The sequence below is a fragment of the Bufo gargarizans genome, chromosome 2 (assembly GCF_014858855.1).
Source record: "Bufo gargarizans isolate SCDJY-AF-19 chromosome 2, ASM1485885v1, whole genome shotgun sequence".
Classification (NCBI taxonomy): Eukaryota; Metazoa; Chordata; class Amphibia; order Anura; family Bufonidae; genus Bufo; species Bufo gargarizans.
This window is the reverse complement of record NC_058081.1, coordinates 355,404,951-355,429,270: the sequence shown is the minus strand read 5'-3', so window position 1 is coordinate 355,429,270 and position 24,320 is coordinate 355,404,951. Positions and strand designations below refer to the sequence as shown.

General features: G+C 40.4%; 1 long non-coding RNA gene across 1 annotated transcript; it reads left to right on the top strand.

The window, feature by feature from the left end:
- The first annotated feature begins 829 nt into the window (after window positions 1–829).
- LOC122928154 lies at window positions 830–16,959 on the top strand. Its single transcript, XR_006387853.1, has 3 exons — window positions 830–944; window positions 13,658–13,807; window positions 15,917–16,959. It is a non-coding gene; the product is annotated as an uncharacterized LOC122928154 (long non-coding RNA).
- The last annotated feature ends 7,361 nt before the right edge of the window (window positions 16,960–24,320 follow it).

The following is a 24,320-nucleotide window of genomic DNA, read 5'->3' as shown; positions in this document are numbered from 1 at the left end:
AGATATAAATCAGATATTATTTCTTGGCTCCTTAATATTTACAGAACCTATGCCTCCTGGAATCAGAGCGTGGTTCTTGTCACGTGACATTTTCCTATTTATGAAGTTTGTGTTCTCTTCTTTGTAATTCAACATCTAAAACATTTGATACTCTCATATAAATGAGGAAAATGTGTCCCATCACAAGGCACTCAATGCTCTGACAACTGTGATATTTGTGGGAACTTGTCTATTTTGGATACGACAGAGGAGGGTTAAGGGAGCGGTTCAAATACAGACCCCCATCTTCATTTCTCATACAAACTGAGAACTGAGAAAATTCCCACACTCTTCAGAAGACGCTAGCAGGAAGTCCCATTAACTTATTGTATGCCACAGGGGATGCATGGAAGGGAACTAGTTAATAGATGCAAGACCCTTTTAGTTTGGTTCATTAGTGTTCCCAGACAACTTGCTGGCACGGAGTTGGTCTCACTCTCTCTCTCCTCTGTTTCTCTCTGTTTTTGTCCCTCCCCCCACTGCTCTGTTTCATTCCCCCCCCCCCCTTCTCTTTCAAACCTAATGATTCCCACATGGTTCTTGGTATCTCAGCCAAGCCTCCTAGCATTGTCTGAAAACTCCAAATTTAGAAGAAATATGAAAATTGTCAAACAGTCAGTCCTTAGTGGGTAAAACTGAAAACCTCCTAAACTGTCACAGGTCAAGGCAAGAAAAGGAGGGGGTGTCACGTGAATACACCCCCAACCAATGGCATCCCACAACGACCTGACAGATGTGCCTTATAACAGCCTGGCCTCTCTTCCCTCCAGCTCATATAAGGTAAAAGAAAAAAGGTCTTTTCCCCCAGATGGTTAGAATCTAGTGCAGGAAAGCCCTCATCTCTTACACAGATTTTTACTTGTGCAACCCAGGAGGATCAAATTCTCAAGAATGCCTTGGAGGAGGTAAGTCGTGATTTTTATAACTTGTACCAATAAGCCCGTGCAGGAATATAGAATGAAAATCCATAATTATAATTTCTTCTTACAGTGTGTTAAGTCCAAGTTACAATATAATGCTGTAAAACAGTTCTCTTCATCGTTACAAAATGCTTTATAGATGCGCAAAACTGTATATGTAAGCATGCTGTATCCAGTGATGGTAATGTAAGGTTCAGAAAGTGAATTATGAAAGTTATGCCACTTTTTGTATTCTTCCTATCAAACGCTGGCCCCTAGGTGCCACCACTGCAGGAAGATGGTTTATGGTTATTCATGTACGACATGTAAGGCAGCTTCTGCAGATGCATAAAGTTCACTGTCCGCTGTATATACATGCATGCGCAAATAATCATAGCTCACTTCTGCCTTGCTGGTGCCTGACATGTCAGCCCAAGGGCCAAAATTAAATGGAAGTAAGTTTGCAAAGTGACAAAACGTCTCCAGTTGAGGAAGCTCTGTTCATAACATTTTACATAGGAACTGTAAAGTACACCTACAGGTAAATTACTTATACTTATTTCATAGTTATCTATAACCTAGTCTCATAGTCATCTCCCATAGTCACCTATAACCTTGTCTCATCATTATCTCTTATGGTCATCTATAACCTAGTTAAAGGCATCTTTAATAGTCAACTAAACTAGTCTCATAGTCACTTTTCATAGTAATCTATAACCTAGTCTCGTAGTTACCTATAGCCTAGCCTTAAAGTCATCTATAACCTAGTCTTCTAGTTATTCACTCATCAGTAACCTAGTCTCATTGTCATCTATTACCTAGTCATAGTGCATTGTCATCTATAACCTAGTCTTCTAGTTATTTACTCATCAGTAACCTAGTCTCATTGTCATCTATTACCTAGTCATAGTGCATTGTCATCTATAACCTAGTCTTCTAGTTATTCACTCATCAGTAACCTAGTCTCATTGTCATCTATTACCTAGTCATAGTGCATTGTCATCTATAACCTAGTCTCATCATCGTCTCTTACGGCCATCTGTGATATCTCGTTGGCATCTCTTATGGTCAACTGTGAGCCTCACAGTCATATTACAGCCATCTGTAATCTAGTCTCGTAGTCATCTGTCATAGTGATCTGTAACAGTCTCATAGTCCTCTACAGCTTAGTCTAGTCATCTCTAAGGGCCAGTTCACTCAAAAGATTTTGAAATACATGCTAAAAAATTCAGCTCAAAATGCATGCCTTTTATTTCAGCATGAAAAAAAGGGTTCACTTCAAATCAGCGCGGAATACGCTACTTTTTTCAGTGTGAAAAAAAGTGTTCACTTCAATACAAAGCTTGATTTTTTTTTTAGGCAGACCTGCGCATAAAACGTGCGGAATACGCACAAAAACACATGGACTTTCATAGAGCCGTTTTTTTTCTGCTTCCTATTCATTTCAATGGGACGCTCAGCGTTGAGTCTGCCCCAAGGTAGGAGATCAATGCTTCTTACACGTGCAAAAAAGAAGCAAATGCTGCTTCCCATTGAAATGCATGGGAGGCTGTTGTGAGGCATTTTATGAGCTGATTTAAAGTTGATTTTGAGGCAGAAATGCTCCAAAATCGGCGCACTGGCTCTTATGCTCAGCTACAGCTTAGTATCTAAAAGCATGTCTAGTTATTCCACCTGTTGTTCTCTAACCCTGAAGATCTATATTTTCCGTTTCTTCCTAATAATATTCTCCAATGTCCCTGTCTGTATGTAACTTCCTTTTCTGTATATTCAAACCACAAGTCTCTCCCTTTTTTCTTGCTTCCCTAGCATTTTCTACCCCCCCCCCCCCCCCCAAGCTGCAGCTGTCTGCAAACCATGAAGTGGTTGTGTTTATATCTGGTATATCTGGAGTTTTGAAGTATGTTAAGAAGTCCAATTTATCTTTAAAGAGCCAAGTAATCTTCAAAACCTAAATATTGCCAATGTACCCAACAGAGGGGCTTGTGCATTATAAGAAATGCATAGTTGATATTGAAATATTCTTTGCAGACATGAAAGTCCCATTCTCCAGTAATATGGTAAAATATATGTCAGTGTAAGTAGTAAACTATTCAAAGTCTTCTTAAAGGGGACATCAGAAATAATTCTGGTTTAAGAGAGCATTATATTAACTGCTAGTTTATAGTGTATTGCCTGAGGCCATTCATTCCCAAAAATAAATGTGCGTCCTTGGGTACAGGTATCGTATTTCGAATAAAGTGCCGCAGTATATGTTGGTGCTATATTATTAATGGTATAAACACACGGTGCATTCCTATTGCCATAAAAGTATTGCGTTGCTGCACAAAGCATGGTGAGACCGCCTTGCTGCCAAGCATTATCATATTCCCTCTGCTATTATTTATGGAGAATTACACGATGACATTTATGACAGCACAGATAATAAACCTAGATATATTTCCATAAAGTGAGTGGGGCCTTCTCTAGGCATGTGTGACCTGCCAAACCTTGCAGCAACTTTCTGAAAGGAGTGGGACATAAAGTTGGCAGCAAAAGGTCTAGGCAGCTGCTCCAGATGTGACCACTTTAACCGCTGGAAAAACCCTGAGGCTCTCATCATCATGCTTAGACTGGCGATGCTTAGAGATTTCCCAACGCATTATAACCCTAATCCTCTGTATCACAGACAGCATGTGGGTGTCCTAGGTGACCATCTATTGCTCTGGTCTTGTGTCTGTCTATTTATCTATCAATCTGTCTGTCTTATAGAAATAAGATACATGGATGGGTAGAGAGATAGATAGATATCGTCTATCACATCGGTTTATCATATATCGATCTATCTATAATATAAAAAAAGACCGCAGCACTTCCAATTGGTGAAAAAATGTCCTTTATTCACCCACGCGACGTTTCAGTCCGCTTGCTGGGACCGTTCTCAATCAACATTTACAAAAGCTCAGTGCATATATATATATATATAGGGTATCAAACACTTACATGATTAAGTATCATTAAATAAAACAATCCAAATAGCATGATATCACATATAAAAAAACTAATCATGTACATACATTTCAAGTTCCACCAAGTATATAGTGTCATAAGATAAAAAGTAGGCAGCACTCACCATTGAAGTTTTCTTGCTTCAATCTTACTATACTGAAACGTCACCTGGGTGAATAAAGGACTTCACATTTTTTCACCAATTGGAAGTGCTGCGGTTTATTGATGGAACAGTGGTCAAGTTTATACTGCAGGCACTCCTCTTTATCCTAAGGTGTGCTGCCCTGGATTTGTTTGTGTATCTATCTATCTTGTGTGTATATATATATAAATATAAATATATATATATATATATATATAATACATGGATGGATAGACAGATCGATAAATAGATGATAAATATTGTCTATCACATATCTATCAGTTTAGCACTCCGTAGTGCTTCTGTGGGTTTTCTGTCCTTGCCCCCACAAAGCAGTAAAGTAGTGCATGCACAACTTTTTTGCAGTGCAGACTGTCGTTTGCGGATTGCATCCACAGGCGGCGGGCACATGGTCAGTGCCCATGCATTGCAGACTGCAATTTGTGGTCCACAACACAGGCACGGCCAGCACACGGTCAGTCTATCTATCTCATATCTATCTATCTATGTATCTAACTATCTATGTATCTATCTATCTATCTAATCTATCTATCTATGTATCTATCTATCTAATCTATCTATCTATTATCTATCTATGTATCTCATATCTATCTATCTATTATCTATCTATCTATTATCTATTTATCTATCTATCTATCTATCTCATATCTATCTATCTATCTATCTCATATCTATCTATCTATAAACCCAGAACATCAGTTCTCTTGCATTTTTCTTAGAACTCTGTTAATCTTTTCGGAAATGTATGAATAAATTTACAATGGGTGCTACCACTCACAATCCAATCAGTGCTGATCAGTGTCAAACTGCATAGGTAAAAATCCCTATTAACATAGGGAATGGTAACACCTATCCAGGAGAATATATGCGAATAAAGCGGAACAACACAGAGCTGTGGGAGCATGTTCCCCAGACATGTTATTTCATGAGGAATACGAGCATTTTAGAAAGCAGATATGTCAAGAGAGTGGACAGGTCCTCATGAAAGACTGTGCTGCTGTCACCCTTGCCCCATCATATTTCGGGGTCATAGGAGGACGACATTCATCCAGTGAGGTTTTGTTTCCTGGAGATCATACACCTCAGTGGTAGGCATGTTCATTGGACTTCTTTCCTTGCAGTAAAAGCAGCCACCATGACAGTAAGCACTCTTTTTCCTAAAATTAAGGGAGAGTTATATTTTTTAAAACTGAGCTGGATTCTGATTGGTTGCTAAGGGCAACAGGTGAGTCACATAGGTCCCTGGATAGACCACTTTTTATACATCTAAACCCTGGTCAGATGAGGGACCTTATTCCCAATAAAATACCTGTCACTGGGGCTGGAAGGAAATCTTACTTCAGCCACATTGACGAGCAATCAAACCCCATTGCCAGCCTAAGCAATTCTGCCCAGTGATGGCAACACAACTTTTAACCAATCCAGGAATCGTTACCACCTTGGGCAAATCTGCCCAAACATGGCAACTCCCACCAAAATGCTGGGGGTTCCACAATGTATGACTATAATCCTTCCAATCTTCTAGAATATAAAGCACTTTTCTGATGAACAATCCAATAGCAAAAATCTAAATAAATCTATGGCCGTTTAAGATTGCTGTAGTGTGGCGATTTTAAGGCTACAAATCCCAGAGCATGTCCTCCTCCTATGGTTCTACTAAACTGAACTTGGATCACCCTCAGAGCAAAACCTTGTTCTACAATTATTTTCATGTAAAATAGGACACATATCTCGACATACTGTGCAATTGCAATAAATGTCCAAAATGGAAATAATCCTTTAAAATCATTAAAGGGAACCTGTCACCTGGATTTTGGGTATAGAGCTGAGGACATGGGTTGCTAGGTAACCGCTAGCACATCCGCAATACCCAGTCCCCATAGCTCTGTGTGCTTTTATTGTGTCAAAAAAACAACTATTTGATCAATATGTTAATTAACCTGAGATGAGTCAGAGCTTGAAAATATGACTCTTCTCTGGTCACACAAGTAAGATATGACTCTTTTATGTTAATTTGCATATGTATGAAATCGTTTTTTTTGCAGAATAAAAGCACACAGAGCTATGGGGACTTGGTATTGCGGATGTGTTAGCAGCCATCTAGCAACACATGTCCTCAGCTCTATACACAAAATCCCGGTGACAGGTTCCCTTCAAGTATCTTGTGTGACATGGCGGAACATAGTTAATTAGAGGCCCTGGATATTTTGATGTCAGTTAAACACATCAAGCATCATCATTTGTGGAGATCAGGGTTGTAAAAGTAGGAAACCACATAGTGGATACACATACTACCTTTTGAATGTGAGTAAGACAATAATACAGTCAGAAACGTAGCTTTCTTCCTAGAACCCCATGCAACTCTCTCCATTGGTTATTGCAAGCAAGGCCAAAATTCCTTTTAAGTAAAGGCTCTACTATCGTCTTAGTGGGATGTCTTCTGTCCCGAAAGGGTAAAACCTATATTAGGGAGCTAAATCCATCCCATTTCACAGTGCGGCACCATAGACTATCATTATAAAAATTGTCGCGCGACATTGGTGTGACATCAATGTCGTGCGACACATGTTGCAGTGTCGTTGTGCCCTATGTGTCGCATGACTTATTGTCGTCGTGTAGCCCTAGCCTTGTAGTCCACATAGGGCAGCGAACGTCTTGCTGTGTATCAACAAGGCAAAGTCTACTGGGTTTAGATGTAAGCCATATAGTAAATACTTTGTCACAATATACCATACATACCATGTTCCCACAAAATTCATGTTGGGGTCTGTGGTTTGGATAACTCCATCACTTCCTGCTGCTCTCATGAGTGACCCTCCATTCCACAACATGCGAAGCGTCCTCTCTCACATGCTCCCTGACCTCTCATCTTCTCCGTTGTTTTTATCCCATCAAGAATGCTACTTGTAAACAGAATGGAGAAGTTTCTGTGTCACACGCTTCCCATTTCCTTCACAAACTAATTAAACCCATGCTTGTGTAGCCCATGCTGAAACGGTGTCATGCATATTCTTTTTCCTGCATACAGTTACAAGCATCAGTAAGTGTTCATAACTGCTTACATCTGCTCCTAGGGATGACTGGGCAGGGAAGTACGTTCCCTAAGATGTGGTTTGTGTTTTCAGCATGCGTGACCTCATGGAAGAAAAGAAATTCTTTAGTCTTTCTCTTGATTTTCCTGTTTTATATTATGTAATGATTAGAGAGCCTGACCATAGAAACATATAAGCAAGTGACTGAGAAGGCTTCATTGACTGTCAACACACACCATATTAGGTAGTGCGGGTGCCGCTAATAATTTATGACATTATATGGTTGTCAAAAAAAGTTTTTAGGCTGCCATGGAAGACTTGAAGTGTTGAGTTGAGGCAGAATGACCTATTGGATGGTATGGTGTAAATATCTCATATAGCTTTTGATATCACCTCCATCATCTAACAAGGCACTTCTCCTAAATGTAATTTCCACATTTTTATTTATTTAGTCCCCAATCCCATTAGATGGTGTCTTGTTAGTGTCATGTCCAAAATGGACTTTCTTTGATAATTGTACTTTATATCTCATTCGTTTTGTACCATCTTGTCGTACTTTACCCAAACACTACAGTATTGCCATGTATAATCAATTAAACTGCCATATAGGTGTCAGATTTTACTTATCCCATAGCCATACCCATGTCATAAGAATCTGAGATATTTATAATCAAATCACAGAAATGCAACAGTCCTAAATAAATTCCCAAACAAAAGCAAGTCTCTGTTCTCATAACAATTCAGCCTCCCATTGGAGGTACACATTGAGATAATGCCCCAACATATACCTTTAAAGGAAGGCTCCGATTTTTTGGCACTGTAAAGTTATACAATGGTATACAGTGCCCATGTCTGCTTAGAACAGTGCAGTCTATGATGTTTTTCTTTACAGGAAAAATAAGGATTCTAACGTATATTAGCCCCACCGATACCAAAAAGAAACTCTATTGGCATCCTTATGACTACATTTTGCACATGTGCTGGGAACTGTCCTGGCATATATATGGGAAATATAGGGCTCTGACATGATGTAAACAGAGCCTGAAGGTGCCCTTACGTTTTTAATAACTATCAGACTTGCTCGCCTGCTAGCTGTTCTTCCTGACTCCTCCATATAACTGGGAGAGGTGTGTAAGAGACAGCCAGACGCCTCTCTTGGCGGTTTATTTTCCTTGAGAACCAAAGAATGGGGGGGTTAAAGTTCAACATGCCTGATCCTTTTCTACCCGACATCATCTTTATATAGAGTTAGCACATCCCCATACACATTAGATAGATGCTATTGATAATATTGATGACTTCTCCTCAGGATAGGCCATCAACATCAGATCAGTCCGACAGCACCCCCACTAGCCAGGGTTTTATGCTGCTATGGAGCTCGTGCTGACACTGCTCACCATCTCCCTTGTAGCGGCGGTGCAGTGTAATCACAGCTTCCTCTTCCATTCACTTGAGCAGGTCCAGCAGTTCTACAATAATTACACTGTACCGCCGCTACAAAGTAGATGGCATACTCACTGAAGAGGATGCTGTGCTCATACAAACTCTGCAACCCAAACCTATCTGTAGTACGGAGCTCCTAAAGTTCAGGAGAGCGCACCGTGGCCATCCTCCATTAATTTCATATGGAAAAGCTGAAAATAACGGAGCTGCTTGTGTAGTCCCATAGAAACTACACAAGCAAAGCCACCGCTCTATTCCCTTTTATGGAACTGCTGGAAATAGCTGAGCTCTATCTCTCTTTTGGAGATTCGTTCTAGAGATAGGTGCGGGTCCCAGAGGTGGGACCTGCTTCTAGCTGACATTTATGGCATATCCTAGCGATGAGCCACCAATGTTCCAGGTGAGACAACCCTTTTAAGTAAGCAACATGACATCCAGACCCACTTTTACGCTGGGTTCAGACCTGAGCGTTCTGAAAGGAGCGCTCTGTATGCGCGATTGTACCGGCGTTTGCAATCGCGCATACAGAGACAAGCGAACGCCCATTGTCGCGCGTTCCCGAAAGTCTATGTACGGGAACGCGCGACAAGACGCCCCAAAGAAGCTCATGTACTTCTTGGGGCGTCGGGCGTTTTACAGCGCGATCGTACTCGCTGTAAAACGCTCAGGTGAGAACCATTCCCATAGGGAATCATTGGTTTCTCCTTGTTGAGCGTTTTACAGCGCGTAGGAACGCGCTGTAAAACGCTCAGGTGTGAACCCAGCCTTAGTGGTCTTCTCTATTTAAGTATCACATGTGCTGGTATATGGAGTTGCTTGGTGGAGAACATGGAGAAGGAGCATAGCTGGCCACCTACTTCTCTGTGACATGGGGGGAACAGTGTGCTTATCAGTGGTTTTCTGTATACTTGAACCTATGTGGCTAGTATTATGTAAAAAAATTAAAAAAAGAGTCCACCCATAGAGTGCCCACAGGTTCCCTTATATTACAGGTAGGTGAAAGTGTAGCTCTCCAGTGTAAGGACCCAACAAACAACTCACTATACCCTAGCTTCCTAGACTATGTAAACATGACATGGCAATGGGTTAACTGGCTACATCAGATTTTTTTTTACTTTTCAGTGGAGTTAGGGTTGATACTTAGATGAGATAGCTGGAGCTGCACAGTCACATAGCCAGCAGTGGCAAATGCCCTTTGAAGGCAGACAAAGATAAATGTATAATATAAACTCATTATAAGGCAAAAGTTTAATTGTCTCTTACTGTAAATAATGTATTATAATATCTAAATAATATACATGACCCAGAGGACATATAGTCAGTAGTTATAGGTCATGCCAGTCTCTCATTTGTGTTATATTCCTAAAAACCTGCATAGCAGAAGTAGAAAAATGAAATTGCACGTGCCCCCAGCAGACGGGCACAGTGCCGAGGGGGATTTGGAGTGTTTGAAGAAACTGCCTCTGACCATAAAAGGAAGAGAGATTTTTCTTCAATCCAGATCATGGAAAAAGAAAAAGCTATTTTTAGTTAGAAGTCTGGCGGCATCAGAGGAGCTGCATAGTGTGATAATGATCTAGAGCCAGTGCATGACACTTTAATACACTCATATACATCAAGAGAGTACACATACGTCATCAGAGGATCGCAGGACCTCTACCATGAAAGCTTTCCCAGAAAAATATTTCATTATCATCCAGTTTAATGACATTACTTGTCACTTATGTTTAGAAGGAGCAGAGTATACAGTTTAAAGCAGTAGTCTAGAAGGGAAATGATCAACCTTAATAATGAGAAAGTCCATCAAGACCAAACATGGCTCTAAACAGTTTTTGCAAATAGAATATCAATCAAACATATATAGATAAATTATATAGAGATGTCTGTGGTCTACATATTCTAGACTAGTCCATATCAACATACCATTGGTATTACTGCCCCCTATATTCCACATGTCCATGCTAGCCAGCAGAATGCTATGTTTTAAGATTTTGCATTCTGTCCATGCATAGTTTCTTCTTATCTCTTTGATACATCATGTGAACAGTGTTGGACTGAATTTCTCGGGCCCATCAGAGAAAATGATTCTGGATACCCACCCTCTGCTAGTGTTCCTGCTTTATAAGGGGCCCTGTTTCATAATGGGCATATTATGCCAGAGCTTGGACCTGGTACTCTGGTGGGCCAGTTGACCCCGGGTGTGATTGCAAAGGGATTTAGGGCTTGGGAACAAACAAACTCATTATACAAGCCTGCTTCCTTTTTTATCAATTTAGTCTGAGGTATATTTCTAGACATTTTTGCAAGAGATTAGTAGTTTTAGTTTGGCTTCTAAATAGATATTCATAATCATCCTATTTTCAGATGCTTTTTTTAGGATTTATCATTTTATGAAGACATGTAGGAGGATCGATCTAGCAGTTGTATATCTCAGACATTGCGCACAGGCTGCTATCTTGTATATATTAAAGGCTTGTAGGTTAGCTGCTTGTGTCAGTTATGTAAGTCATAACACAGCTAGAAGATATGACTAAATGTTAAGTCAGATCCATGTTTTGGAACTTAATTTACAAATCTCATCTGTTTAACCTAGGGAGACCTGAGGCATGTTGCAAGGAATTGTGGGAAATGCTAGAGTGATGTGACAGCAGCAGGGTTTAATGTCTGTGTTAATGTGGGAGCTGAATCTAATGATGATCCTTTTCCCTAGACTGAGAACATACAGGAACCAGCTGTTGCCCATCTGCTGAGAATTTTCCCCCAAAAAACTTTAGAGTTTGTAAAAATAAAGACACATGAGATTCAGCCTCCTCTTGCCTTTATCTATAAGAAAAGCAATGACCAAGAGGTCAAGCCTCCAGGAAAACACTCATCATCCCTAGAGACAAGATTTGGACAACCTCCAGATTTCAGAGGGAACCTAATTTAATGTCAACACAAGGCCAGATTTAGTCACTCCTACAAATGCCACTCATGTCACGAAATAGTTTGGCACAGTTAAGATTTCAGGATAAAGATGATGTATATAGAGCTGTTTGAGATGTCTGAGGAATAGCTAACTCATACTTACTAGAGTGCTTCCACTTCTTGGAGCAGATGTAATGAGAGAGAAGGAGAGAAGCCAGTTATCCAGAAAATAATGTTTTCTTGATTGCTTCCAGATCCAGAGGAGGCTGAATCCTTAGATCACTACTCTAGCAGAGACAACAGACATGACATTCTTATTTACAATGCAAATAGTGTCTCAGAGTGTGGATACTATGGTAAAACACTACCAAAACATCTAAATAGCCCTTGGTCTTGTTCAGCTGACTGTAGTTTCTCTACATTTTGGCTAGTTAGAAGGCCCAGGATACAGAGTAGGATTGGTCTCTGTGTTATTCTGTCACATCACTTTGTTAGAGGAACACAGAAAAACCTTTCCATTAAAGGGGTTATTCCATGATTAATGTGAAAATTGAAAATCAGAAATGATATAGTACATGACAACCTCTTTCTAACTAGCTAGAACCAGCCCTGTACCTCACTTGGGTCCAGAGATCTCTCCATTCATTGCTCCAATTGTTCTGCTAGATTTGTTTCAAGCCGACAGCTCAGTGGGCATGTCCTTTATCAGGAGCATGTGGTTTTTTATGCAGCTGGTGACACTTGAAGGATGGAAGTAAACATGTGTGTCTACCTCAGTGAGGTGGGCAGAGAAATTAGAAAAAAAACAAACAGCAAGTGACACAATACCGACGGATATCATTGAATAACCCGGTAGATATAGTACATTTTTTATTACATGCATGTACAAAGCTATCCAGATCCAGGTGCTATTTAAAAAAAAAAAAAGGAGAATCATTTTTGTTGAACAACCAATTTAATATCTCCCTTGATTTCAAAAGGAGATTTCTGATTGCAAATGCCATCAGTTGGCTTCAGCCACTCTCTTTGTGTCACATCTCCATTATTTTTCATATGCAGAATGGTGTTATTCTTTTTAGCCAAAACCTATACAGCTGTTCCTCTGAATGACCTGGTTATGGCATGAGGATCCCATTGATTTGTGCAATGCATTTTTTTCCTACATTGAGGACAGTATCTTATCCTGGAGGTTACAATCTGAAAGCCCACAGTGAAATCTCCAGCTCACTGTTGCAGATCCTGTCACTTAGGAAGAAATTAACTAAACCCCAGCCACTGAAAAAATAGATCAGGTTTTAGCATTCATCCAGATGTGAACAAAGCCTAGTCGATGTAGCAACACAAATACATTTTAGACATGCAAGATGATCTATTTTGTCCTTGCTTGACCTTGCTTTTCCAAATTGAGTTAATGAAGCCTTAAATCTTTATGTACTTGTATTCATGTATGTAATGAATCTATATTTGTGATCCAGTATGTACACAATCGGTAGATAAATGTGAACATAGATACAACATAATCATATTTGGTGTCCATATTTACCTCCATATTTCATCCATATGAGCAATACATAATACAGATATTGCTGTAGACAAAAAGTTCATAAGATGCTGAACCATGGCATAGAAGAGCAACAGTGGATTGAACTACAACACCCATCCTTCTCTTTAGGTCATCTTTTGTCAACAGACCATGGGAGTTATAGTTTAAAACATCTCAGTTTGCCCATCATGGTAGAAATTGTAATAATGTAGATCATTTCAGCTCACTGGTGTCAAAGATATAAGATAGTAATTATTAGATCTTCATTCCATAATATGAATTTGATTAGTGAAGCGTTTGCCAGAGCTTTTCATCATGCATCATACAGTCTGTGCTATAGATTATCTATAATAGGGTAGGCATAGGCATTTATTATATCCAGCCATTTATTATACAAGTCCGTCTTAATTACGTAATTTGGAATTGACTCATTTATGCTTGAACAGAGATGACTCAAGCTTATTATGGGTTGTTTAAGGACTTGATTGAGAAGGCCTGCCCTAGATCAGTGGCATCATTCACAATAAACCTGACCGCACATCACAGTCTTGCTGAACAATCCACATCCTTTTCAAGCCATCTTATTACAAAAGGCTAATTGTGCTTAGATTATGCAATTTATCCTCTCTTTTTTTTTTTGTAGGCATCATTCCAGATCATATTCCCAACAATGAAGGAGGAGGAACAAAGCAACAGCCATGCTCGCCCAATTAGAAGGATGAGACATGGCTTTGGCCCAGACAGCTGTGGTGCAGAATATAGCATACCATTCCCGTGGCAAGAAGGAGGCCAGGTGAGGGGTTTGGAGATGGTGATAGGGGTTTTTCGCAATTGGTTTTTATGGTTTTGAGTGATTTCCAAAGATTTTGTCCAAACCTCATATTAACAGCTGGCTTGAGAGAGAGGAAATACCTTGCACGATTGTATATAAAAGTATCTGTCTCAGAGAGCAGATGATTTAACTCAAAGCTAACATTACCGCCAAGTTTCCTCATGCAGATTTTGCTTTTTCAAAACTTTCCTGAATATTGAACATTTAATACTACTCATTATTTTATAATTTCATCATTACTAAAGCTGTTCTCCTAAAATGGAAAAAGTGTATTTTTTCATAAACAGCTCCACTCTTGTCCATGGCATGTGTCTGGTATTGCAGTGTGCAACCCTGTTATGCTATTCTGCAACTAAAATGCCCTCAGCATTTTAATCCCTTGAATAAATGGAGACATATCAACCATATTGTACTTACCCTCACCTCTTAAAGGGGTTCTCCTGCCTTGGAACCATCTAACTCTATCATCAGAAATGCTCACCTCTCTTCAGTTCCATCATTCCCTCACAGCAGACCCATTCCTGGTTGCTCTGGGTCTCCATCGGACCAGATGTGTCTTGGTCCCATGTAGAGATGGGTGAATCGATTCATCTCATCAAGCAGATTTTTACACCTGTGTGGGGCTGTCCCCGCAGCTGTAGACGCTCCCCCTGCTGCTTGATTGACAAGGCCGGACATCTTGGCTGGCCCTGACAATCTCATGCCTGTGCCGCTGCTCTGAGTAGTGAGGTAAACACAGAGGCTCTGCTTCCGCTACTGGAGCCAGGACTGTACATGCGCTGCTACACATCCAGGTAGTCTCATGACTGCTGCGGCCAATTACTGACCTAAGGGGGTATGTGGCCTTGGTGCAATTGGCAGAACTGTGGACAGTTGAATATTTGTAATTGGGCACAATTTTTGTGGATTGGGTTGTTCAGGTCCCAGGCCAGATAACCCATTTAAATTTATCTTAAAGGGATTGTCCAAGTTGGGTACAAAATTTGTGGGAGAAATTTGATAAAACAATAAAAGAAACATCATTCATTTTTCCTTCGTTCCAGCTTTGCCACTGATCTTCTGTGTTTATTTGGCTGCAGTGGTGACATGCCTGCATACTAACATGACTGCTGCAGCTAATCACTGACCTCACCTTGTGACATTTACCACTGAGTCCAGCTACAGCATTGATGTGGGTACATGTGTACATCACCACTGCAGCCAAGTAGACAAAGAATGGCGGAAAAAAAATATCAGGGTAGGGTTAGTGGAATGGCGTGAAACAAGCAGGTAAGAAATGCTTCTTTTATTGTTCCATCACATCTCCTTCACTTGGGCAATTTTCTGCTCAACTTGGACAGCATTCAATTTAAAGCTGAAACGATCATTATCAAATATTCTATCAAGTATGCTTGAAATATGACAGTCTGCAGTAGTACAACCAACCAGAAAACCCCAGATTTTCTAATATGATGACTGGTATAGATTTTATATGTATTTCAGCTGATGACCTAGAGCTGCTGCTCTCTAGGACCCACACTTCAGAACAAGGGTTCCCTGACCCCTATTGAGTGGCTGCTGTGAACGGAGAGGTGGTCATGTATGGCTCTATCACTTTATGGGAGCTCAGAAAATAACCGAGCAAGCTTGCTTTTTTGGAATTCCAATAGAAATAAATGGAGAGAGATATCCATATGTTGCCACATCTCCATTTACAGCGGCTGCAGGAAAGGGGGTTGAAGGACCCCTGTTCTGGAAATAGGTGAGAGTCCCACAGGTTTGGCCTGCGTCTACCAGACATTTATGGAATATCCTGTGGATATACCTTTATCATCTAAGGTGGGAAAGCCCCTGTAAAGTGTGAGGTAAGCACCTATATCCAATGAGGGATGAAAAGCAGGCCCCTAGCAGACGGTAATTGCTGGTCGAATTAGTGGTATGCTGAGTAATGACCAAGTATTGTGGTTATTTTCAACCAATGCACTACTTGTTATAAGCACATATGCTACAATGTGGATATCACAAACCTAGGTGGGTTAGTAGCGTGTCCATAATGATAATATACTAATACATGTCATCTTTCTTTCCCAGTGTCCGAATAAGATGTGTAATGATAATATTCCCTGTGATATAGTCCTCATATGTCCACTTCTCTCTATAAAGGATGTCCATTTCTCCAGATTGTCCAGTGTCTTCCAGCCCGAGGTGCAGTGCTGCATCTCTGGTCAGTTGTGAGTCTGAGATGAAGCACTGTAGCTCGGGAAGGTGGAAATCTGCTGCCAGAAAGAAGAGGACTGAAAAAGGACATCTTAATCAGCAAATCTGTTCAAGAAAAGTATACATCTGATGTGCATTACAGTCCAACTCTATGTAATTCCATGTTATTCACATTCATCAGAAAAAAAAATTGTTCCTGTTTATAGGAGGCCTACGTAGGCCATTAATCTTTTTCCAGCTGTTTATAGGTCATCTTTGTCGTGAACAGGAGCACATATTCCTGCCGCAGCTATAGTCATTCATTGTGATTGTTTTCTTCAATAATTGTAGCTTAACAGTACCTGCTCTGGTGTTGTGAAGCTTGGTTACTTTTCAGGAAGATGCATTAACCGTCTTGTCACCTGGTCCTCACGGTCCAGTTTTCCCAGGAATCCCTTGGGTGTTGTGGTGGGGATTCCTGGAAATACTGTTCTTGGGGTCTAGGATTTGCAGCCAGGAACATCAAGACCTTCATCAATGTCATATTCTGCGTTTATCCACAGGTTTTTCCCTCTTTAATCCCATGTTCTGTTTAGGCTAAACTACATATATATCATTATGAAGGAGCAACGGATGAGCTTCAATAGAGAACAACGGAAATTTCTCCTTTTTCTTTTTGGTAATACATCCAATGTAAAACATCTCAAATGTATTATTGTCAGCTAAGTTCTCCATAAGGATTAGTGATAGCTGACTGTCTTTCAGTGTGATTAAGATGTACAATGTTGTTGAAAGGACAGAATCTCTACAGTATATATTTGACAATTGCCTTTTCGTTATTTGTTTCCTTTCCATGTCTTTCTGTAATCCTCCATAAGCCCAAAGAGATTAAATCAATCACTTTGGTTCCTCAATAAAATATTTTCTATTATTAGACAGCAAGTTGTGTTATTCTTTATCTGTGGCTAAAGGTAGATTAATGAATTAAAGATCTGAAAAAACAAAACCATTTCTTTTGTAAATCATATATCCTTCTGATGAGACTTAGAAGATCCTTCAGCTCTGCTGACATGGCTGTTTAGTAAATGCTTACATTCGCCCAAAAATATAAATCCTGGGACATTCCTCTGCCATTCCTCCTGTAAGTGTGTGAATATATTGTCAACTAGGTGTTACAGTTCCCCTTGTCAAAGGGCTTTTCCAAGACAGGGAACTCCTTTTCAAATTTATAGGCAGGGTGCAGGAGTTAAAAAAGACTCATCTGTCACCAGTGCCCTGGCTACAGTGTCAAGCTCCCTTCCCCTCTACTTCTGGCTACACGCATGTCACTGATGCTGGCCAATCAATGGCTTCAGAGGTGGCAGTGGTAACATGCCATGCCTGCACACATCATCTCTGAGGATATTGATTGGCCAGCAGCAGTGATGTGTGTGTAGACAGCACATCACACTTCTGGTCCAGCAGGGACCAGAAGCGGAGAAGAAGGGACTCTGTGCAGAGTTTTTAGCGCCCTTGACAGGTGAGTTTTTTTTTGTTTTACACCCTGCCTGTAAATATGAAAAGGGGTTCCCGATCTTGGAGAACTCCTTTAATGAAGCATGTTCCTATACATTCTAACAGTTTCTAATCAGTGCAGAAAATTACAGACTGGAGCAACCCAGTTGATGAAGGTAGGATTATATATACAGTACACAACTCCACACCACTGTTATCACGTGAGCCTTCAACTCCCTTGACCTACTCGTAACCATGTATGCTCTGCCAAGTAAGGTGTGCAAGTTTGTTCAGTATGGAGAGGATGACACACCACTGCTAGACACTGCAGCCTATCTCTTGTAAGAACAAAAGGATTAGGCAAATAACCTACATACCTCACGTTTTCCACCAGAAGTTTAATTTTTTTAAAGTAGCGATGCAACAGGGTTACACAAGTGGTAGAATGTCACTTAAACATCTACTGGGAGATGCTACCAGAGATGGAGAAAGAAACATCAGACTCCCATAGTTCAGATTATCCAAAGGACACTTGAGATTCATCATCAAATACATTCATTTTTCATGCAGGTCAATGTTCTTCATCAGTTTTTCATGTATGTTACCACAATAATGAACTAAACACGCAAAGTACAAGCCTGACAGAAAAATCATCAGACCATAGCCAATGTGGTTGCAGTCAGTAACCAGACAGTATATGTTCATTGATTCATGAAGGATACTTCAAGGAGGGCCTTTAGAAGCAAAGATTGACATAAGCATTTGGTTGAAAGTAAGGTCTATTCCTCACAAATTCCAAACCATTAATGGAAACAAAAAGAATCCTAATATTTCTATTTTACTCTTCTAACCTCAGTGGGTTGGTGGGCACTCTTCTTCTTTGTGTACTAGGCATAGTGGAGTACATTTTGTAGTGGCTGTGCCTTATAATCAGCTCGGTCCCGTTTGTTAGAATGGGACTGAGCTACAGTACCAGGCACAGCCACTACCAAATGTTTAATACTGCACCTGGTAAACAACGAAAGGGATGTGGCAATTGGAGCACTAAGGCACTGGGAGTGACACCCCAACTGATCTGGTATTAATGATCTATCCTAACGGTCCTTTTAAAGAAGCAGGTAAACAAGCACCAATTGGCGATACAGCATGTCGATCTTACTCATGTATTATGTTTAAATGTACCAGTTGTCCTACTGTATAGGGAAAAATGTTCCTAAAACTGTTTGTCATCATTCAGTTTCCTTTTGTCAGCAGCACATCCCCTGCTTACATGCAGAGAGGTGTTACAGACAAACAAGTGTTTTTATACTCATATTAGAGATTCAATCAGCTGACACACTAGCTTTTTCCAATTTGTTGGCTAATCAGTGAGATTTTGCACGGCTACAATGGGTCTTACCATTTTTTTTCGGTAGAGGATACTGTTTGGATATGAAAAAAGGTCTGCAAGCAAAATTTTTAAATGAAAGTTATTATAAAAAACATTCTATTTACTAAAGAAATAAAAGTAATCTGTAAAACTGGAATACCTCTTTAAGGCTTGGCCATCAGCCATCAATATTGTTGTCCATCTTAAAATATAGCAGTCACATGCCTTTTTATTGATTTTTGTTTTTATAACGTACTACATACTTGGAGTTTTGGATACAAATTTGGGTACCAGTGCCCACGAAAGACATAGCAGAGACTGAGCCCAAGCAAATTCAGAAAGTAAAGCGCTCCCATGCACAGTGGCCAACAGCCATCTTGGCTAAACTATGGGCCCAAGGTAAGAGCTTGGAATGACATACCACAGGAGGATACCCAGCATCTGTATGACCATTACATTTCCAGAATGGCAGCCTGTATCACAGCAAGGAGAGATGGCATGCAGTATTAATGTGACTTTGCCTCAAATATACCCTGATGCAGAACCCAAAATAAAATGCGCACCACCATTGACCAATTAACACTAGCAGTTTATACTTGGTCAGTCTCAGCTCAATTGCATTAAGTTTTCCTTTTTTCATTTTCCTGTGTACATGAAAACTAAGAACAGCAGATATATTAATAACAATGAACACGGGGCACATGACCATCCACAAAAAGGAAAAAATATCTTTAAGAGTATTTAAAAATCCAAACCTGGGGCGAGCTAACCCACATCCTAATATGTGCAAATTCTGCTCTTCTTTTTATAACTTGTCGATTTAACAAGAAATTATAATTTTTGGTAGTTATGTATTTAACATTCATGAGAGAGCATGTGACAGGTCATGAGTGAGTATCTTCAATAACCCCTATACGCCTATCTATTCAAGGCCGTTTTTTAAATAGTTCAGTATATAGCTGGAGCCTGCTCTCCCTGAAGTCATTTAAGGCCTGTTGTCACAAAGAGAAATCAATATAGAGTAGGGTCCCATCAAAAAGAGGTCACCTTGCGTACTACAAACAAGTGTCCAAGAAGCTATTATATGAGGAGTCTGATGGATTTGTTCACCTCTGCAAAGCTGCTACTATTATTATAGTAATAATGGCAAAAAGAAAGAAAAGTTGCTATGGGGTAATAACGTATAAACTGAATTAAACCAAGTGGGAAAACAAAGCAGTTTAAAATACTCACCTTATAATGCTGTGCAAAATGTAGTGACAACACTAATGATGCTTGTGTGGTAATCACAAATACTGGTAGATGATGCCACTGTCCAGGGAACCTTCTACTAGTCGGTAGAGGTAGCAAGGATGCTTTGAGGCCATTACGGAAGAAAGGACATTGTGTTGGCACAAATACTACCAGGTAAAAAGATCCAGTGGCGTCTTCTAATATCAACAAGTTCCTTTCTCAAGCTCCAGACAGAACCTGTAGGTGAGCATCCAGTATTGCTACTATAGGGAAAGCTAAAGCAGCTCTAAACTGTGATCAGTCTAACAAACATCTCACAATATCTCAGCTTCCCAGACTCTTATGACTGCTAAATAGGGTTAAAAAAAAAAACTAGTCCTAGTACATAGTATATATAAGTCCAGCTCACCCAATATCCTCCGTGCACGGCTACGAGCCAAGGCCGACTCCACATACATAGGAAGCAAAGAAAAACAATCCGGCACTGGATAAATTTGTTGTCGCCACATATTTCTCATATTCACGATACATAGTACATACAGCGGACACCTCCTCCCTCCATACGGAGAAGATGTCCGCTGTATGTACTATGTATCGTGAATATGAGAAATAAAGTAGTGGCGGCGACAAATTTATCCAATGCTGGATTGTTTTCCTTTGCTTAAAAAAAACACCTAGTCAGATCAGAAGTTTTTTTTTTACTTTTTCAATAACCATATTTTATCTTGAATTTCTGACTGGGGAAAACACAAGATTTATAACCTAGAGCTACCCAATAATACTGCATGTGCTCCAATGCCAAATGTGTTACTGGGCCACCACCAACAGGGCGCAACTGCCACCTCTGCATCCCCTATAACAATGCCCCTGAATTGACCATGGGGAACAATGTGAAGAAAGTCCAACTTCTGAATCATAGACTTTTATAGATATTTGGATCAATAGAATTCCTTGTACTGTAGGGAAATTACATTGTTAAGTTAGCCAACTTGCTAAACCACTAGAATTTCTGGACCATTGAATATAAACATGTGCTACTGTTAACATGTATGGTGGAGCTCCTATCGCAGATTCTGGCTTACAAATTGAGGTCCACCATGCGGCTTCCATCTAAAGAAAGGCCACAATCCTGATGTGAACAGAGCCTTATATTGGTAATCTCATCTATAATTAGTTTATTGATGAGAATATTAACAAACTTGGAATGCACAATATATAAACTTGATTAATGATTTCTTAGTTGAATACATTTTCAGCATTTACAGTTCCCTGCATTTATGATTTTTTTTTTTTATAAACCAGAGATTTTCAAATTACATCATACATGCAGATGAAGGATTCACTGACTATATACATGAATATCTTCTGCCCTCTGCAGCTCATTAGCTAAACTGCACAAAGGGCTCAGAGAGTTCTACCCATTCATTTTTACAATGGGAATAAAAAGGAACATTTATTAAAGGGCTTCTGTCACCCCACTAAAGTGATTTTTTTTTTTTGGGCTGGTGAAATTAGTTATATTGCGATATATCACAATATAATTGTGTTACTTACTTTGATCCAGCAGTTTCTGCAAAAAACGAAGTTTTATCATATGTAAATTCGGTCTCTAACAGCAAGTAGGGCGGCTACTTGCTGGTAGCTGCTGCAGAAATCCTCCCCCTCGTCGTGTTGATTGACAGGGCCAGCCGGGATCTCCTCCTCCGGCCAGCCCTGTCGGCATTTCAAAAATCGCGCGCCTCTGTTGATTCGGCGCAGGCGCTCTGAGATGAGGAGGCTCGTCTCCTCAGCACTCCCTCAGTGCGCCTGCGCCGATGACGTCTTCTATTTCGGTGATGTCATCAGCGCAGGCGCACTGAGGGAGTGCTGAGGAGACGAGCCTCCTCATCTCAGAGCGCCTGCGCCGAATCAACAGAGGCACGCGATTTTTGAAATGCCGACAGGGCTGGCCGGAGGAGGAGATCCCAGCTGGCCCTGTCAATCAACACGACGAGGGGGCGGATTTCTGCAGCAGCTAGCAGCAAGTAGCCGCCCTACTTGCTGTTAGAGACCGAATTTACATATTATAAAACTTCGTTTTTTGCAGAAACTGCTGGATCAAAGTAAGTAACACAATTATATTGTGATATATCGCAATATAACTAATTTCACTAGCCCAAAAAAAATAAATCACTTTAGTGGGGTGACAGAAGCCATTTAAGGGCTCATGCACACGACCGTATGTATTTTGTGGTTCACAAAAAACATCTGCAAAAAATATAGACGTCCGTGTGTATTCCATATTTTGCGGAACACAACAGCTGGACCCAAGTCGAACAGTCCTATCCTTGTCCGTAATGCGGACAATAATAGGACATGTTCTATTTTTTTGCAGAACGCACATATGGAAACGGAATTCCCTTTTTTTTTGCGAACCCATTGAAATGAATGGTTCTGCATACAGTCAGCAAAAAAAACTAAAACTGAACAGACACAGAAAGAAAATACATTTGTGTGCATGAGCCCTAAGACTGGTGTTTTCTATCCCAAACTTAATCCATGCCCCACTGGCGTCAGATGCGAGACAATTATTGAAAAGCACACACTAGAACTGAAATAGAAACCATCACAACAGCTACACAAGTTTCCTAGTGTAGATTATAATAAAAGGTCTGGCCCACTCTCTGCCCCAAGAGAAAAGTTGGGGCTGCAAAACCCCCAAAAAGTTGCAAAACTTTTTGATGCCAGTTTTCTGGAGTAATGGGGTTGATAAATATTCCCCTAAATATAAGATGTATGTACAAACAATACAAGTCAAACATAAATGTATTGCTGATTCCGTTGAGTGATGAGCATTCAGGGTAATAATTTACACTTCTAGAGTATCTAAGAATTTCAGCGATGGAACATGTGTTAGCCGTCAGTGATGGTCAGTTCGCAGTGTGCGCCAGCGAACACATGCAGGCTGCCATCTTTAGTAAGGTAGACTCACTCGTCCAGTGATGCACATGTAAGCCCTTACCTGTGCCTGTGCCGGGAGCCGGTCTGAAATCAAATGCGGTCACCGGGAGCAGGCAGTTCGGAGAATAGCCGCCGGGGGCCTTCATCGGGCTGTTCTCAGAACTGCCTGCTCCCGGTGACCGCATTTGATTTCAGATCGGCTCCCGACACAGGCACAGGTAAGGGCTTACATGTGCATCACCGGACGAGTCTACCTTACTAAAGATGGCAGACTGCATGTGTTCGCTGGCGAACACTGCGAACTGACCATCACTAGTAGACGTGCTTTTTCTCTGTAAATGGTCAATATAGTTCAAAATTGATTATATACATTTTATTTTTAAAAATAAGATAATTACAACTTAACTAAATATTTATAAGTGCTCATCATGCATTTTATTAACCCAACTAAAGTGCATATCTTGGACCTTCATTGCCTGGGGCTCAGATTACTCTCAATCTGAACTTGACCCATGCACTCAGTGTAGGAGATATTCTGAGAACCATTGAAAATTGTTAGAGTGACTACAAACTAGATGTGAGTGCGCTGTATAAGCTCATCACCCAGTTTAGGGGTTCAGTGGGGACATCTCGTCATCTCACCCCCTTGGGGTCGATGTTCTTAATTAGTAAGTAGAGGACTCAAAATCATGTAATATACAAAAGTCATAGATGTCACAAAGCATTGCAACACCATATAGTGTACAGAGGGATACTGCTATAAAAATATTGTAAAAAAAAAAAAATGAAGGGGCAGGAGTGCTGCTCTAAGTGCAATGCATCTTTAGGTTTCATTGTCTCTGCTGTGTTGTCCAAGAACATGTAGTATGGATTCCATATTATCATTATTATTATTATTATTATTAATAATAAATAATCATCCTTTTTATATTTGGACACCCAAGCAGCAGCAATGAAAGCCAAAAAGGCAGCAGCGCTTCTGCCCCTTCATGTTTTTACAAAGGGTTGTAGACCCTTTTGTGTCTGCTTCAATGCTCTACTACACACAAAACGGATAGACGTGTGGAGAGAAAATATTGACTGCAAGCAGAGGCGTAGCTGCAGGGGAAGCGGCTGCTTTGGGGACCTGACCCAGAAGGGGCCCATCCAGGAGGAGGAGAACTAAAGGATTTGGTCAGGGCCCCCTCAACAGTATTACACAATGAAATTATATACAGTGACAGTATAGACAGTGTAGAAAACGGATGGAACAGCTGCCAGGCC